Source organism: Balaenoptera acutorostrata, chromosome 21, assembly GCF_949987535.1.
Source record: "Balaenoptera acutorostrata chromosome 21, mBalAcu1.1, whole genome shotgun sequence".
Lineage (NCBI taxonomy): Eukaryota > Metazoa > Chordata > Mammalia > Artiodactyla > Balaenopteridae > Balaenoptera > Balaenoptera acutorostrata.
In genome coordinates, this window is record NC_080084.1 from 4,079,031 (window position 1) to 4,092,101 (window position 13,071).

Consider the following 13,071-nt stretch of genomic DNA (forward strand, 5'->3'; position numbering starts at 1 on the left):
CTTCTCTGGTGTGGCTGGTGAGCAAGACCGCCTCTGGCCCGGTTGGCTGCCAGGCCCTGCCTCGTGCAGTGGCTGGTTGCTCGCTGGTGTGTGGGGCCAGGTCTCCCTGGTTGCATGGCCTGGGTGGTGGGGCTGGAAGTGGTGCCAGCCCGCTGGTGGGCAGGCAAGCCCCTGGCAGTAATAGGCTAGAGGGAGGGCTCCAAAATGGTGCCCGCCAGCACCAGTGCCCAGGTGGCAGAAAGAGCCCTCAAAATGGCTGCCGCCAGTGTCTATGTCCCCAGGGCGGGGGGGGTGGGGGTCCCAGTTGCCTCCTGCCTCTCTCAGAGGCTTTCCAAGATCAGCAAGAGGGTCTCACTCAGGCTTCTTTCAAATTACTGCTTCTTCCCTGCTTTCCAGAGCATGTGAGATTCTGTGTGCCCTTTAAGAGTGGAACTCTATTTCCCACAGCCCTCTCGTTCTCCCATATACAAGCCCTGCTGGCCTTCAAAGCCAGACATTCTGGGAGCTCGTCTTGCCAGTGCAGGACCCCTGGGCTGAGGAGCCCAATGTGGGGCTCGGACCCCTCACTCCTTGGGGAGATTGTGGTTATCGTGCAGTTTGTGGGTGGCCCACCTGGGGGTATGGGTCTTGACTACACCACATCTCTGTCCCCCACCCATCTTGTGGTTCCTTCTTTATATCTTTAGCAGTGGAAAATCTTTTCTGTTGGTCTTTAGGTTGTTCTCATCAATAGTTGTTCTGTAAATAGATGTAATTTTGGTGTGTCCATGGGAGGAGGTGAGCTCAGGGCCTTCCTACACCACCATCTTGGCCACACCTCCCAAGTCAATGTTTTAGTGTTTTTGAAGTGAAAAAGATTGTTAGTGTGTACAGGGGAACATGGTGGGCTCTGATTGAGGGACCGTCCTCCTTTTCCTTGGGCCTTCCCTTAGCGCTGTCCTTTGGGAACAGAATGCCTCTGGGAAATAGTGAAGGGATTTGCTAGGTGCGGGTGCTCAAAGAGATGGAGGAAGCTTTGTACCGGAAATGTGTTTGGTGTCATGGAAAAGTTTTGACCCAAGTTACAAAATGCAAGGTGTATTACCCCAAAGAGGACTGGCAAAATCACCAAGCTGGAAGGAGTCTTAGAAATTGATTAGTCCAAACCCTTGATTTTACTAAAGAGGAGACAGACTCCAGGAAGAGAAATGGCTTGCCCAAGTTTATAGTCATCCCTGAGGACATGGCCAAAACCAAATCTGTTGATTTCTGGGTATTATTTTTCCTGCTCCCCCTGCTGCAGTTCCCCTGCCTTCCACCACTGCTTCATTACTGACCTTTTCTGTGCTACCACGATTAGACTTCAGACTTAGAAATGTAGCCGTTTAATGCACAGAGTTTCTTTAAGCCATCAGAGGTGTGAATCAGCAAATTGTGACCCACAGCACTGGTCCAGGATCCTGTTTGTCTAGCAGAGGGAGAGAAGTTTAATTTCAGGAGCTCAACCTGGGTTCATATCCCAGCTCCACCACTGGGCTGGTGAAGGACGTGAGCTTCTCTGAACTTTGGTATCCTCATCATAGTAGCACCAACTCTTAGGCTCCTTAGGTGAGGATAAAATGGCTCAATGTTAGCCATTGTTATTGAGGCTCTGAGGGTAGTTAGAAATATTTCTGTGAAAAATCCTAAGGAAATAAAAAAATTCTCTCTATATAATATAGCAACAATCAGAATCTTTCTTTGGTAGTCTTTTATGGGTCTAGTGTAGCCTATTTTTTTCTGTAGCTTTTCATCCAACAGGTATCTTAATTGCCTCAAAATATAACTACTCCTAATCTTTAAAATTTTTTCCCTATTTTTGTCTCTCTACTCAATAATTTTTATAGCTTTATTGAGGTATAATTGATATATAATAAACTCACACATTTAAAGTATACAATTTGATTAGTTTTGATATACACATGAAACCACCCCCCAAATCAAGATAATGAACATATGTACATCATCAGGAAAGTTTTCTTCTGCCCCTTGGTAATCCCACCATCCTACCCCTCCTGCTCCCTCCTGGCCCCTCCCAACCCTCCACACCCGTCCCCAGGCAAATGCTGATCTGCTAGAATTTTTTTTTTTTTTAAACTTTTGGGTTTATTTATTTATTTATTTATTTATTTATTTATTTATTGGCTGTGTTGGGGCTTCGTTTCTGTGCGATGGCTTTCTCCAGTTGCGGCAAGCGGGGGCCACTCTTCATCGCGGTGCGCGGGCCTCTCACTATCGCGGCCTCTCTTGTTGCGGAGCACAGGCTCCAGACGCACAGGCTCAGTAGTTGCAGCTCACGGGCCTAGTTGCTCCGCGGCATGTGGGATCTTCCCAGACCAGGGCTCGAACCCGTGTCCCCTGCATTGGCAGGCAGATTCTCAACCACTGCGCCACCAGGGAAGCCCTAGAATTTTATATTATGCAATCATGCAGTATGTTTACTATTTGTTTGGCTTCTTTTACTCAGCATCATTATCATCCTGTTGATATGTGTACCAATAGTTCATTCCTTGTTACTGCTGATTACTCCAATAATATTTTCTTTGTTTACTCTTTACCCCTGTCTTGATTAACTGGCCATGGTATGGAATGAAAACATATTTTAATGATTTTTAAATACTCCTTGATTAAATATCTGTGTTTCTCTTTCTTAGTTTTCATTTTGTTGTTATCCAGTATACTTAGTAAATAGTATATAGGAATTGTACGTTCCCTGAGAGCAACATCCATTATATTCTGTATGCATATTTTAAAAAATTGATATCCATGAGCAATATGACTATTTATTTATTTGAACACTGAGATGAAAATTTTCTCCTGTCTTGTTGGCTCTCACTACAAAAAAAGCATCCTTCCATTGGCTTGACTCAATAAATTGATTGAATAAATTCAATTATATGAATATTTACACATAGTTTTCATTTTTATGGTGAAATATTTCTTCTGCTAATGTTATAGTCTTTTTTTGAAAATGTGGACAGTATGTTCTCAATTCCCTTGCAGCTGGAGCATAACATGAAATAAACTAAAAAAAATTGATACAGCAAAAGTAATACATTTGCAAGATAATAAGAGATCATTTGGGCAGCAAGTCCATTTTTGTAATGACTTTTTACCAACATCATAGTATCTCTCAACTGTTGACATTTCTGCATCTGGGAAGGGAGAAGATAAAAATTACCATTCAAAACACCCGTTCAAGTTTGGCGAAAGGTTTAATTTCTTCATCTATCACAGTGTTACGAGCCCTATGAACACTATAGATCAAACCTCAGTGCCAGAAGTGCAGAGACTTGGCAGTGGCGAGGGCAGAGTTTAGCCATAGGGAATCATAAAGAAAGCCAGAGAAAAGAAACTTCACCCATCCTGCACCTTAGACTTGTGTTCTGGGCGGTTGTCCTAGGAAGCCTGGGAATGCACTAATTTAAAAACTGAGCCCAGGGGCTTCCCTGGTGGCGCAGTGGTTGAGAATCTGCCTGCCAATGCAGGGGACACGGGTTCGAGCCCTGGTCTGGGAAGATCCCACATGCCGTGGAGCAACTGGGCCCGTGAGCCACAACTACTGAGCCTGAGCATCTGGAGCCTCTGCTCCTCAACAAGAGAGGCCGCGATAGTGAGAGGCCCGCGCACCGCGATGAAGAGTGGCCCCCACTCGCCGCAACTGGAGAAAGCCCTCACACAGAAACGAAGACCCAACACAGCCAAAAATTAAAATAATAAATAAATAATAAATTAAAAATTAAAAAAAAAAACAAAACTGAGCCCATAAATGGAGTTGTATATACTGACCTTGAAGATGCCGAAAGGATTCTAGGAGCAGATAAATTTTTATGGAACACGGTAAAAAGTAAGTCAGTTACTTTCTGTGCTGGAAGGTTAACTTGGAGATGATCTGGTCCAGACTTTTATTTTGCTGGTGACCAGCCCAAGGTCACACAATAACTTAATGGCAGAACTGGGACTAGGTCTGGGATTTCTGAACCACACACTCATGCCCTCTCTGTGTTGCTGCTTCTGTTGTGTTGGGGCTGGTTTGTTGGTGTGTATGGTGCTGGAATGTGTGATTCGTTCTCTCTGAGCTGCTCCGTGTAGGGGTCTCTGTTCCCTGGGGCACCTCAACCTGACGGGCTCTTCTTCCTGAGCCTTCTGTCTTTGGGGGGTGGGTGTACTTTGGTGAATGGGGGGTTGTGCTTCTGGCTCTTATCAGTTATGTGAGATGTGACGTTTGGTTAATGGACAAACCCATGATTTTGATCGTCAAATTACCCATTATCAACTAGTCTGGTAGAATCTTTATACTCAGGAAGGCCACAACTTTAAGTCTTGCAAGAGCTTGTGCTTTTTAAAGTTCCCTTCCCTCCCCTTCACATCGAAGTCTAGATGCTGTCCTGCCTCATCTTCCTCTGTCTGTGTTGCTTGTTCCTCTCTGCAATGTATCTTTTCCACAGATGGAATCCTGGTGGTGAGGGGAGCCAGCCGATAAAGACCATCCTCCTTCACTGAGAACCATGGCCTGGTCCAACCCCTTATTTACAGAGCTGGAAACACAGGCTAAGAAGTTATGGGCTTGTATGCAATCTCACAGCAACAGATTTAAGATGATGGTTTAGCTCAGGCCACTGTAACAACACACCACAGGCTGGGAGTCTTATCAGCAACAGGCACTTGTTCCTCACAGTTCTGGAGCCTGGAAGTCCAAGATCACGGTGTCAGCATGGTCTGGTTCTGGTGAGGGCCCTCTTCCAGGCTGCAGGCAGCTGACTTCTCACTGTGTCCTCATGTGGCAAAAAAAGAGCGAGCTAGCTCTCTCACGGCGTCTCATGAGGGCAATAATCCCACTCAAGAGGGCTGCACCCTCATGACCTAATTACCTCCCAAAGACCCCACATCCAAATACCAACATACTGGGATTAAAATTTCAAATATGAAGTTTGGGGGAGCAGAAATATTCCATAACAGATGAAAACCTGAATCTCTTGCTCTGCTCAGGGTTTAAGTGCAGCAGGTCTCCCTCATTAGCATCTGTGATGTTGTCTAGCACATGCCGGCAGCTGCAGCATCTCACAGGGGCAGGGCTGGCCTTGGAGGAGCTTCCTGGGAGAGGCCGTTGAGTGTAACTGCAGACTGTGCTGCGGAAGAGCTCTCTTTTGTGAAGGAGCATCAACTATCTGTCTGTATCCCAGCTGATTTAGGAGAAAGATTGTGTTATTGGTCTTACGATCAACGGCAAACAGAGCGCTTTAGTTTCTTTCCGAGTGATTAGATGTAACCCCCATTCTCTCCAGTCCTAGCCCATTTTTTCTGATGCTTTAACGGCATATTATTTGCATCTCTATTTAGCATGTGAGTCATTTCATTCTCTCTCGTATTGGTGGTTTACATGTTGATTGTGTGGAGATGGCTCACACAGGGGCCTCACAAGGACCCCAAGGCCTAGGGTAGGAGGCACTTGGTAAATCCTTGGAGCATAAGGAAATCTACTTGATACCTTTAAGGTAATATTAGACCCATGCATTTTAAAAGAGACTTCAAATAATTTAGCATCATAATTCTGTTCATCATCTTGGTAGTTCTGGTCAAAGTATCTGTGCTTATCCTCACTTATCAGAGTGAGAAACTGAAGTGAAGAAAGTGAGGGTGGCCGACTTCACAGGCAGGATTAGGAATAAGAAAGGGGCAACTTCTCATTCAGTCCGCGTCTGTACACACAAGACCAGAACACAGAGACCCTGTTTTTCATTTCACAGAAGAATAGAAGACAACATTTGGGGGGAAGAACTCATGACTTTTAAAGTCAGTTGAGTCCTAAAACATATTGTTTTCAGTAAAATTATTTAATGTGGAAGGAATCTTGTCAAGCCTATAATCACATGCCACTTGTAACATGTAGCATGCAAGGGCACTTGCTTTTCTGAAACATACCCTCGAGAAAGATAATTTTAGAAGTTGGCTGCGCAGTTCCCGACCCTAAGCCTGCTCTGTCTCCCAGTGCTACTACCCAGGGGACTCCGTTGATTCATACAAGTGAAAACACTACCATCAAGATTTTAAAACATGTATATTACTATCCACATTTGCACAAAGAAAATCCCACCAGGCAGCCTGAGTTGGCTGACACGTTTCTAGTCTTTCGGTGCTTTTGTTTGTTATTTTAGGCACACTGATGATGAAAGGGCTTTTTCGTCTTCCCGTCTTACTTTTCACATTTCAGGAATCAATGTGTCCGACACAGACGTGGTTTAGATGGATTAAAGATTTAGATTTACATTTATGAATATGAGGAAGCCTTGGAACTTAACCTACACAGATGGCTATAGTCACACCATTGGACCAATTGTGCCTTTGAAGTTCTTTGCGAGTGCTGTCGACTTTCGCTTATTCATTGTATGTTGAATAGCACGGCTTCCTAGATTGTTAAAATAGTATTGATCTCAGTGTGCTCATTTTCAACTGCTCTTTTCCATAGTTGATTTTTGGCGGGCTTCTTTGGCATGATTAAAAGCTGACTTATTTATGGAATGCTGCTAATTGACGGATAAACTCTATTACTGTGGCCATGGGGTGAGACAGGCTTCCCAACCTTTAGAATCCCAACTGGGAGATTTCCAAAACCGAGTGTGTGATTTTCCCATGGACGCTCTCCCAGCCACCCTCAGGCACATCCTGCCTTCTCCTGCTCACTCTTTACCGTAACTAGACCTCGGGAAGCCACAGAAGCCCCCCTGCAATCCACAGAAGCCCCTCTGCAATCCACAGAAGCCCCTCTGTAATCCTCACTCTCTAGGCCAAACTATCGAGAACAGCAGGGCATCAGATGACAGGAGAGGAGCCCTCAGACCTGGATTTAGCCTGAGGGATGTCGACGAGAACTATTTTCTGAATTGGACAAAGCAAGGTACTGTCTCTACTCTGTACCTGCAGTTGCTTCCCTGGATTTAGCTTTTATTTTTAGCACATTGTTATTGTCTATTTCTTTGATACTCAGGAAGGCTTGTCCAAGAGTGGTATTGTCACTGTGATTTCTTATGAAGGATGAGGGATTCAGGAGTCTGGGGAGGGTCTTTGTTCCCAGTACCTCACTGGCAGCCTTTGGATGCTGGCAGCATATCTGCCAGGTTACCACTGGCGGCAGCCACCCACCTGTTGGAGAACCACCCGTGAGGACTAGCGCTTGCAGACAAGGCCATGTTACATCCTAGAAGAAGTAAAGGCTTGCGTTTCTTTTTCTTTTTCGAGCTTCGGTTTTGAAGTCAGAAAAATCCTGGCTCTACCACGTACCAGTTGGAGAGATTTCTTAACACCTTTGAGCCTCATTTTCCCCATTTGTAAAATGGGGATGTTAATGCAGACATCCATGGCATCGCTGTGGGGATGGGAGGAGCTCACACGCAGAGCCGCTCGCTCAGTGTGAGGCGTGTGGTAGGCGTGTGGGTGATGACACTTCCCTTCCTCCTAACAGGGTATGTTAGCTGGACACACCCACCTGTCCTTTGCATACTTGTGGTTCACCTCCAGTAATTTTCCATGATGCTAATTCCCGTCCCACCCTGATCTCTAGGGAGTCTTGCCAGTGGTTCTGCCTTCCTGTCTCTTTCCTTTTCTATCACCAGCTAGAGATGACTGCCTTCTCAGGGCACATGATGTTTGGAACTGCTAAGGAGACAATGTACTTCCCAGAGCCAAGGATCTGAGTGTTAATGAGTTCTTTACTAGGAAAAGAGGAGGCGCTGGGTTGTCCTGTGGCTCTTAATTAACCTGCAGTTTGGCATCGCCAGGACCAGGCACTGAGGGGCCGGATGAATGGGGCCTCTGTGTGTAGATGAAAACACTGAGCGTTTCTGTCCAAGTTGCTGGAGTGAGAAGAACAAATTAGATTATTAATGATCATGTGGTAGTATGAGCCGACAGTCTATTTAGTTTCACTGTTAAAACAAATGTGGTTTTGAATGATGTGGGCTTTTCCTCTTTTTATTTATTTGGCAAAGAATATTCATTACGGATATCAATAAAGACCACGTCGGTGATTCTGCCTCCAAAGCTGCCCCCTGCATGCTAAAAGGCAGAAAAGGACATTTAAGTGGTTGAGAATGAGAAGAGAGCCTGGAAGCCAAATTATGAACTCATTTCAACTCCTGGCCCGCAGACTCTGGAGGGTAACATTATTTGTTGTCAAGGAAGGAAACAACTCAGATTCGGGTCCAAGTGATTATTCGATCTTGGCATTGCTGCCGTTCTGCCAACTGCAGTTCCATTTCCACACAGATTAATTCGCCAGGCAGGGACGGAAGTGGCTTTTAGGAGAGGCATTGCCGCGGGGCCCCGGCTGGCCGGCCCACTCGCAGGAAAGTGGTGAGAGTGTGTGGACACGGATGGCCTCCCAACTTCTACAGCGACGCACCTCACACTTGTACTGACTTAGTGCCAATGCCGCAGAGAGAGCCTTCAAACTTAACGGGAGGGAGGAACAAGCATGTGACAGCCCCGCTCTAGCACCAGGAGGCCAACGCCGCCAAGCAGGGGGACTAGTTAGTGGTCGCAGACCTGAGCAGCTTATCAGTCTTTTCTTTGTCCTCGTATAACCACCCTGGGCCTTTTTTAATTCCTGCGTGTGAAAAGGGAACCATATAGTTTTTTTTTTTTTTTTTTTTTTTTGCTATGACTTGAATTATAAAGACAAATGAGATGAAATCACAAACTCGGGAAAGACGACTCTGCGTGAATGAGTTGAAGGTAGCATTATTAACATCTACTTAACAGGGAGGCTCAGTCCTCTCCAGAGTATTTTCCTTGCCTTCGCTTCCCGAGTGTTTTGCTCGTACCTCTTCCCCATCCGCGTTGATCTCCGTGGACCCAGGGGCGGCTCGGTGGGTTTCTGCAAGGCGGGGCGCGGGGCCGGGGCGGGGCAGGTACCGAGGGCGGTGCGCGCCCCCGGGGTCGGGGCGCGGGGGCGTCCGCGGGGGCGCGCGTCCCGGGGAGCTGGGCTCTCCAACTTCCCGGGGATTTGCTGTTTCGTAACATTTCAGTTCCTACGACCATTAAAAAAAAAAAAAAGTGCCGGCGCCGTGCGCGGTCCCCTGACCCCACCTGAGCTGCGGCTTCCCTGCGGAGGCAGCGCCCAGGCCCCAGCGGGCGGCGGGTACCCTGCTTCGCTGCGAGGTTTGCTTTTTGGGGTCTTTTCCGAGCATGTGACTCTGCTTTGCTTTTACACACACTTCTACATGGCTCTCAGCATTTGTTTTAAACCTTGATTAAATGTGTGTGTGTGTGTGTTTTAACAAATATTTTGCATTTTACCCATTAAGATAGAAAGGGGAAAATACTATCCTGATTTTTGGGACAGGACTTCGGATGAATTGTATTTTATCTCCTAAATGATTTAAAATTTTGTAATTTAAGACATGGAAATTCACAAGGGCGACTCCGATTTTTATTTTATTTTTTGTATTTTAGATTCCTTTCCATTTCAAAGAGAGAAGTCAAGATATTATTACCCGGTGAAAAAATGATGTAGTTTCATCATAACCTTCTTTTCCTATACTTCCAGGTAAGTGAGTCTGTTAATCATGAATTACTTAAGAAATGAACCTCTGTATGATCTGAGTTTATTCAGTATTGTGGCTATGTTTGAAATGTGCTAAATTTCATTTTACTTTCCATTAATAACAGATTACTATTTTAAAATATGGGTACTTTTTCAACATAATACAATTACTTGGCTGCTTTGGAAAAGCATTTTCTTCACTTGTAAAGCCTGTAATCGACATTTAACTTTGCCAACTTCCTCAGAATTTGTCTCTTCACAGAGTGGCAAATGCCTGAAACCAGTAATGTAAACAGTTAGAAGAACTGCATAATTCTTTTAAAAAAAAGTTCACTTAAATAGGAACATTTGTTCTTCTTTTGGAAGTTGTGACAAAATGTTAAGCTTTCTCAAATATTTAACTCATAATCAAAAGGGCATCGTAATTTTCACCATGCTACAAAATAATTATTTAAATAAGATGTTTAGGAAATTGAAGGGGAACATCTTAGGGGAATACTTTCTAGAATTCTTGGAGAATAGTAGTACCCTGATGGATTGTACGGTTGGTTTCAGACTGGGGACGCATGTAAATCTCGGGAACGTTGTTTTAGTTCAGCTGTTGTAACCAGTAATTTTGAATTTCTCGGCAATGTTATTTTATTACATCTGGCAATACTAAACTTTGAAAAAAACAAGAACCTCAGGGACATCATTAGTTGAAATGGAATAGCATGAGATGAGATGGGAAGTCGTATATGTGGTTCTTACCTTCAGCAGAGCAAAAGCCCTTTTTTAGTTTTCTCTGGACATGATTCTGGAGCCATAAAAATGAAAATAGGTAAGCTGTGCTCAGCCTTTGCATATCTTCAGGAAAACCCCTTCACCCTTCTCCTTCATTTAACAAACTTGTATAGAGGTTTTGTTCATGATTTTGTGTTTTTTGTTTTTACTTTTGTTACACTGATTAAGATAAAAGAGTGAAAGTCAAAACACAGGATGTGATTTTGGGTTAATGAACCACTTTGTACTCAAACAGTAGAGAATGAGGAATTAAAGGCACTGTATCTGAGTCACCAGTAACGAAAAATAAAACCAACCTTGGCCAAAGTTAATAATCAAACAAAAATAGCTAAAGAATAATTCTTCACAAGTGCTTCTCTGAGTGGAAAGTCGAATGGCTAAGAGGCCTAAGTGACTCAAGGCCAGCTTAAGGGTCATAATGGAATTCTTCTAATCTGAGGTCTTGCGATGTTTAATGTTTTTGAGAGTTACTTGGATGATGTAAAAGAGAGCAGTTCATTAGAACTCCATGATATTAAAGCCTTGAGGTAATAGTAGAAAAGAGCCAAAGTCAACTGTACAAAAGAGAGGAGTAATCAGAAGCCGATTAAGATGTTTATCCTCTAGGACGCAGTGGTGAGGGCGGCGGAGCTGGGTTTTGGCGGCGGCCTGTGGGCTGTGCATCCCGCTGCAGAGACTGGATATTGCCGGGGAGTCAGGCTCCAGCGGGGCAGTACGAGCTTGGGAAAGCCTTCGGTTTTCCGGGAACTGCTCCTTATAGACTGAGTCCTTTATAGACGCAGGGACTTGAACGTCCCTCTGTAGCGGAGCTTCACCAGACCTGCGGGGAGCAGCGGTGTCAACTGGGGAAAGAGTGTCTGGGGCGTTGGTCGACAGGTGTGCCACCCCTGTGCACGGTGCTCATGGAGTCCCCGCCGGGAGAGGTGACTGATGCAGATGTTCACCAGCCCGAGGCCTTGCCAGGCTTGCCGGGGGGTCTCCAGGGGTCCCCCGCGTTCCCCCCCGAGCCTGTGCTGCTGCCGGTCCTTCTCAGTGAAGCGCTGCCCTCCGTGTTTGTGCCCCACTCCGCGCCCCGTGTCTCCACACTCTGCTTCCCACCAGCAGCTCTTCCTTCCTGGCCACCCCCCAGGGGACGTTGACTGGTCCTTCAGCAGCAACCCGCCTGTGGGGCTTCCAGCACTCAGAAGCAGGGCCTGGCGCCTGGAGGCGCCGAAGGAAGCAATGGATGGGTGAGCGGGTGCGTGGGAAAGGGAATAAGCGGGGACCCGGCCCTGCAGGAGCCACCGGCCCCTGGCCCTCACACCCTCCCGGGCTGGCGCCCGTCGCTGCCCCGTCATCCCTGTTCCACGACGGCCTCCCGGGGGCCCCGCCCCTGCCCCCCCCCCCAGCAGGCCGCAGACCCGTCTGTTCTCACCTCTGTGATCCGCTTAGTTCCTCACCTGGCGTCTGAGGGGTACAAACTCTGTCTGTGGACGGATAACCCCATCGTTCTCTGCAGCTCTACAAGCCCGTGACGTGCGTCTACCAGCTCACGTAAAATGGTAGCTGATTCCGTTTTATGTTGGAACGAAGCATGTATTATAAGTAAATACTAATATAAAGCTATAATGGAGACACTTGGCAAGTTGCGCATTTTTGCAAAACTGGAGAATTCAGTAGAGCAGTTTGTGTTTTATAAAGCAGCCTTCTTTGGGACCTGTTTTAGACTCTCAGAATCTTTCCGTTTAATGGAATGAGACGTAAAGTCTGTAGGCTTTTCATGAGTGTCAGCGCTTGCTGCTGCAATTTTAGTTTATCCTCCTGAGCACAGTTTGCTTTCCGCAGATGAGGCTTCTCCGGGCCACGCCAGGAGGGCCACGCTGGCACCAACGTGGGCGTCCACTGGTGCACGCCTGCCAGTGGGCCGCCATCTCTCCCTGTTGCTCGACACTTCCTTAGGCCTGGCTTTTGTCTTTTCTGCCCTGTTCCGGGGCTCTGCTCGTTGAGACGCCGCTTCCATCCCGTTGGTTTCTTGCTTCAGCCTCTTAACGCCCGCGTCTTGTCCTGGCGGCCCCTCCCCTCCCTGCCTCCTCTGTCCTCTGCCCTCCAGACTGCGTTCCTTCTCTGGACTCAGCCCTGGAAAGCCTTTCCCTAGCCTTTGCCTGGCCTGGGGCTGGGCCTCTGTGCCCCACTGCCACCTCCCACCTTATTTCTCCATTGCCTACAGTTGTTTACCTGCTAGATGTCTGTCCTTTGGCTGCCATTATCCTCAAAGGGAGCACCGTCTCTACATTCGCAGCCTCTAGCGTGTTTGTTCATATTCACGAACAAATGTTGGGATGAATTTCCGGTTGTGAGTTTCGGTCTCAGCGTTATTGCTCTTCTCACTGTAGTTTGATAAGGCATCTTAACTCTTACCTTAGTACCTTCGAAGTCAGATTATGGAGATGCATGTGACCCAACACGCGTCTCTCCAGCATCTGACACTCTGACCACTGCCCTTGAAACTCTCGCTCCCTTGGCTTATGTACAGTGACAATGAACTCTCCCTGGTTTTCTCCCTCTTTCTGTGGCTGATCCCTGTGGCCCCCTTTCCGGTCTCTTGTTCCCAGCGTTCCATCCTCTCTGCCCTCTCATTCTGTATTATCCACACAGTTTCCCCTGCGCTAAATGGTGAACTTCTGCTGACTTCACATTTGTGTCCCCAGGTCACACTGCCGTCTGGCACCGCGGACTCTTGGCCATCTCTG

At 46.6% G+C, this 13,071-nt stretch overlaps 1 protein-coding gene across 15 annotated transcripts in view; it reads left to right on the forward strand.

Annotated features, from left to right (window-relative positions):
• Window positions 1-13,071, forward strand: part of CSGALNACT1 (chondroitin sulfate N-acetylgalactosaminyltransferase 1) — a 343,992-nt gene that overhangs the window by 160,861 nt on the left and 170,060 nt on the right. For 8 of the 15 annotated variants that reach the window (XM_057537121.1, XM_057537122.1, XM_007178985.2 and 5 more), the window contains exon 2: window positions 9,469-9,562. The exons of 1 other annotated variant lie outside the window; for it this stretch is intronic. The gene's annotated coding sequence lies outside the window, so the exon portion shown is untranslated. Of the gene's footprint in view, window positions 1-8,357; window positions 8,749-8,797; window positions 8,883-8,996; window positions 9,175-9,468; window positions 9,563-13,071 lie in introns of those variants that run through there. 6 more of the 15 variants (XM_007178988.3, XM_057537117.1, XM_007178983.3 and 3 more) reach the window with 3 other exon arrangements.